The sequence below is a fragment of the Pristis pectinata genome, chromosome 20 (assembly GCF_009764475.1).
Source record: "Pristis pectinata isolate sPriPec2 chromosome 20, sPriPec2.1.pri, whole genome shotgun sequence".
In the NCBI taxonomy this organism is placed as follows: Eukaryota; Metazoa; Chordata; class Chondrichthyes; order Rhinopristiformes; family Pristidae; genus Pristis; species Pristis pectinata.
In genome coordinates, this window is record NC_067424.1 from 39,218,987 (window position 1) to 39,224,269 (window position 5,283).

A 5,283-nucleotide genomic window follows, 5' to 3' on the forward strand; every position below is an offset into this window, starting at 1 on the left:
GTCACAGCTACAGAGAAAGTGCAGTGCAATAAGGTGCAAGGTCACAACAAGGTAGATCGTGAGGTCAGAGTCCTCATTGTATAAGGGAAGAGTTCAATAGTCTTATCACAGTGGGGTAGAAGCACAGTGGAGGGAGAGAGAGGGACATGTAGCGGCTCCATTAAACCTTGCTCACTGGCCTCAGAAGCGTCCAGTACAGACCTTCACCCTGGGTGATAGGTCGTTGACTGCGGAGTGTTTAGGAAGCTCAGTGCTCCGCGAGAATCCCTCGCCTTATCCTCAAGGTAAACGGATCGAGCTCGAGTTAATAGGATCAGCTTGCAACAGTGAGGATAAAGTCCCGAACCTTGACAATTGCAGTGAGGGCCACAGGACGTCTACTGGGGGCAGGACCACTTCATAAAGCCCCCCTGAACTGGGAGGACCCCATACCCACTCCAAACTGAGGGGATCTCTCACGCCCAAACCTCAGCGACCCCTCACCCACCCCTCAAAACTGTTTCATCTTCTTGTCATCCTGAAGCCCCTCTGACGGGGAACGGTCTACCTGGTGCCTGTAACGGGGGGGGGGGGGGGTGAAGGGGTTACTCCCCTCCAGTAGAGAATAGGCTGTCGGGTGTCTGTAACTGGGAGGGGTGGGTGAAAGGGTTAATGGCCCCTGATAGGCAGTGTGCCGCCCATGGTCTGTAACTGGAGAGAGGTATAAGAGAGGGTTAATCCTCTCCTTCGGGAGAGGGCTCCTAGTGTGTGTTTGTAAAGAGGGGGTGATGTATTGTCTGCAAAGGGCAAGGGGTGGGTCAGTGTGTAAGTGGGGGACAGTGGGCTGTGTGGAGGTGGGTGGTGATATGAGGAGAGTGAATGTTTGGGGCAGAGCTACTTCCAACTCCAGCTGCTGGAGTAAGTCCCAGCAGCTGTATTTTCCGATCGGTGTCAGTGTTATGTACTAAACACCAGGCAGCCCACTCCCAATCGGAGAGAATTAACCTCCCATCCACCTCCCCAGTTACCCACACGGTGCAGCCCAGTCTCCGGTCTCCACCAGAGCGATTTAACCCTCTCACTCACTTCTCCCTGTGACTGGGCAGGCCGCTCCTTATCTGGAATTAACCCTTTCGTGACCGGTGTGGAACTTGGAGTGAGAGGGGTTAGCGGGAGGGAGATGGTCCCAAGTGTCTGGTCCGTGTCGCAGGACCCCAACGATCGGAAGGAACAGGAGCTGCTCCCGGGGAAATGTTGAGCTCAGCTTGGACACAGCCACACTTCCTGGGCCACGTGTAAATTGTCGGGGACAATAGGATCAGGGATTCGAATGTGAGGCTTGGGCTTCAGTTGATAGGACACTGGGCATCCAGGGTGAAGGAGGAGCTCTTCCCCCGGGAGGGTTTTCACCAAACAGACAGAGACCAGTGTCCCGGCAAAGCGATTAAATAGTGCTGTAGAAAGGGCGTTCGTGGGAAGATCCGGGAGGAGAGGAACTGGGGAAGGTCGTGGCGATTTGCAATGTATCAAACTGGGAATTGCTGACCAGTGCCTGTCCGGAAGGGACAGAGCAAGCAAACTTACTAAGTAGACCTCCTGTCCCAGTCAGTGCAGGGAGAAATGGCAAAGGGGCACATTTGAAATCTGTTTATTTGAAAGCACGCAGCAATTGCAAGATGTGGTAAACTGATAATCCGGCACCCTCCGGGGGGGGGGGGGGGGGAGGGGGGTTGGTGATTCCGGACCTCTATTAATACCCAAGGTCCCGACCCGAGACGTCGACTGTCCGTTTCCCTCCACAGATGCTGCCCGACCCACTGAGTTCCTCCAGCAGTCTGTTCCTTGCTCCTGATTACAGTATCTTCAGTCTCTTCTGAGTCTCCGTGCACACATTGAAGTAAATCTTTTCACGATGTTATAGTGTAATCCAGTGAACCCTGTGTGTTTAAAGGGAACGTGGGAAATGAGACCTCGGTGAGTTTAGTGGGAGTGCGAGAAGCAGGGTCCCTCTGAACCAGATACCGAATCATCAAGATTTCCAAAGGATGGGAGACCACTTTATTGGAGTGTTCCAACCGATGATTAATGGCAAAAGTCGGTGCAAATAGTCCACCGTTACAGGCGACCTTGGTTGGAAAGTGTTCAGGGGTTGGGGATGAAATATTCCTGGACGAATCACTTTTCAGGGTAAGGTATGGCAAGAGATAAAGGCAGCCAGTAACAGCAGAAAGGTTATAGCTCATAACGTCAGGAGGTGTGCAGTTGGAGTGGAACCAAAAGAGCAGCAGCAGGGGGGATTGGTGAGGGCTGTCTCCAGTGGTAACGTGGGGCATAATGTACATCAGAAGATTAGAGGGGCAAGTAACGAGGGCCATGCAAATGATCATCAGCACGTCGACTGAGCAATCCGAGTGTGGAGCACAGATGTGGAGCATATCAGAGATGGTTTTGCAGGTCAGTGGGGTGCTGCTGGGATCTGTAACGAGCCCCAGCTGTCCACAACCTACACTGAGGATATGCATGAAGCTATCAGGTGTAATAGATGCAAATCTGCCGGTGCTACAGTGCGGGCTGCGCGGAGGGTGCAGGGAGACTTCAATCTGATGCAGGTGGGCTAAGTGAATGGGCAAGAACACAGGAGATGGAACAAAAGGGCAGAAGTGTGAGGACATTCACTTGAACAGAGAGAAAAAAATATTTTTGTAATGGGGAGAGCTTGAAAGGTGTTGGTGCCCGAAGGTCATTGTACTCGAATCATCAGAAGTTAACTTGCGGAAAACGGCAAGCAATTAGGAAGGTTGCGGGTACAGTGGCTGTTACTGGAGGGTTGCGGTACAGTAGGTGGAGATGTCATGCCTCTTTTATACAGGACCCTGAAGTGTTGTGTGGTTACCTACCTGAGAAAGAATACACGTGTGATAGAACGAGTACAGCCAAGGTTCGCCACATCAGTTCCCGGGACTGTGGGCTCGTTCCATGAGGAGGGATTAAACGGAAGAATAAGTGGTGATTTCATCAAATCCTTACGGGGCTCAGCAGGGTAAACGCAGAGACGCTTCCCCTGGCTGGTGTGTCCTGAACCATGGGTCACAGTCTCACAGTAAGGAACCAACCATTCAGGACAGAGGTGTCTTCACCGGGGAAGAGGGGGGGGGGGGGGGGGTCAATCTTTAGAACTCTCTACCCGAGGACTGTGGAGGCTTGGTCACCGAATATTCAAGTCAGAAATCAACAGATTCCTGGTTGGGAACGGAATCAAAGGATTATCGGGCAACCGACAGTCTGCTGGAAGAACTCGGCAGGTCGAGCAGCATCTGTGGGGGGGAAAGGAATTGTCGACGTTTCGGGTCGAAAACCTGCATCAGGATCAGACACGTCGACAATTCCTCTCCTCCAACAGATGCTGCCCGACCCGCTGAGTCCCTCCAGAAGATCGTTTGTTGCTCCAGATTCTAGCACCTGCAATCTCTCGTGTCTCCAAGAGACGACGGGGTTAGTGCAGAAATATTATAAAAGATCAGCCAAGACCATATTGAACGGCCTCCTTCTGCTTGTCTCTTGTCCCCCTCTCTCAATTCCTCCCTTGTCTCCTTTTTGCAGCCTGTCTTGTGTTTCACCGTCTCTATTCCACCTCTCCCCCTCACAGTACATCCCACCATCCCTTTCTCTCTCCGGGTCTTCATCTCACTTTTGCTTCCTTCTCTCCCCTCCTCTGCCAGATCCGCGCACTGTGCATCTCAGCAAGTGCTTCTCTCTACCTCACTCTCAAGCTCTCTTCCTCTGTGTCCAGACCCGTCCCCCCCCCACCCCCCCACCCACACACAACAACAACAACAAAGGTGAACAGGGAATGAGAGCAAGAGGGGAGGGGAAGTGGAGGAGAGAGGTCGAAGCCGAGAGAAAAAGAAAAACCAAACCGGAAAAACACAGAGGCAGAAATCAACAGAAGGAGGGAAATGGAAAGTCAAGGACAATGAGAGAGACAGAGAAAGGTTAAGGTGGGGGGAAGGGGGAGGAGGGAGGAGGGAGCAAAGAAAGCTGAGTGAAGAGGGGAGAGCACCGGTGAAAGAATCAGGGGGCGAACAGTCTCAGGATAAGCCTGATGCTCAGCAGGGACTCAGTGGGCCAAAGTGCCTGTTTCTGTCTATGTAAAGGTATAAGGTATAAATTACACAGTTATACAACTAAAGTTTAGCTAAAATCTAATTTAATATCTTATTAGTTTGAACAATAAATCTCTACAAAAAATATATACAAGGAACACATTCCAGGGATATTGTTTTATCATAAAATTACATTTCAAATTCAGAAACACGCTGGCAGGCACAAAATGGTATTAATATTCATAAAATAAACCTCTGGCCGCGAACAAACACCAGGCAGCCTGCTCTCCATCAGCAGGGAGCAGAGTCATCGAGGGTCCAGGCTCGGGGTCGAAGAGCAGGTTGCACAGAATATTCACAGGAACACCGCAGCCTTCTACACCAAACACTGCAGGCAAGGCGCACAGGAGCTTTAACACAGACCCCGAGCACCTGGTGCTGTCACCTGGGAGGGAGAGGGAGAGGGGGAGGGGGAGAGGGAGAGAGGGAGAGAGGGAGAGAGGGAGAGAGGGAGAGAGGGAGGGAGAGAGGGAGAGAGGGAGAGAGGGAGAGGGCGGGTGTGGTCAGGACGAGAGGGAGGGGGTGGTGTCGGGGCGAGGGGGGGAAGGGGTGGTGTCAGAGCCAGAGGAAGGAAGTGGTGCCGGGGCGAGGGGGAGAAGGTGGTGTCGGGGCCGGCGGGTGGTGTGGTATCGGGGCCGGGGGGGGGGGGGGGGGGTGGTGGTGGTATTGCGGTGAGGGGGAGGGGGTGGTGTCGGGGTCAGAGGGAAGGGGTGATGGTGTCGGGGCCAGGGAGGGGTGGGAGGGAGGGTGAATTGGGGCGACAGTGCTGGGCTGGGCGAGACTGGGAGGCTGTGTAAGGATTGGGGCTCAGATCAGGAAGGGGGGTAACTGGGGGCTGCGAACCGGAGGGTGGGGGAGGTGGGGGAGCGCTGTGAGTGGATGAGGGGAGGGTTTGCGGCGGGAGGGGAAGGGATGGCGGGGCGGGGCGGGGAGGGGAGGGGAGGGGAGGGGATGGGATGGCTGGGGGGGAAGAGGGGAGGGGATGGGATGGCTGGGGGGGAAGAGGGGAGGGGATGGGATGGCTGGGGGGGGAAGAGGGGAGGGGGGGGAGGGGGGGGGAAGAGGGGAGGGGGGGGAGGGGGGGGGAGGGGATGGCGGGGGGTTTGGAGGGGTAACGGATCCCTCGCTCAGCGGCCCAGTC

The 5,283-nt window shown here is 54.4% G+C and overlaps 1 protein-coding gene across 1 annotated transcript in view; it reads left to right on the top strand.

The window, feature by feature from the left end:
* The first annotated feature begins 732 nt into the window (after positions 1–732).
* Positions 733–5,283, top strand: part of copa (COPI coat complex subunit alpha) — a 68,974-nt gene continuing 64,423 nt past the window's right edge. The window contains exon 1 of the mRNA XM_052034866.1: positions 733–737. The gene's annotated coding sequence lies outside the window, so the exon portion shown is untranslated. The remainder of the gene's footprint in view (positions 738–5,283) is intronic.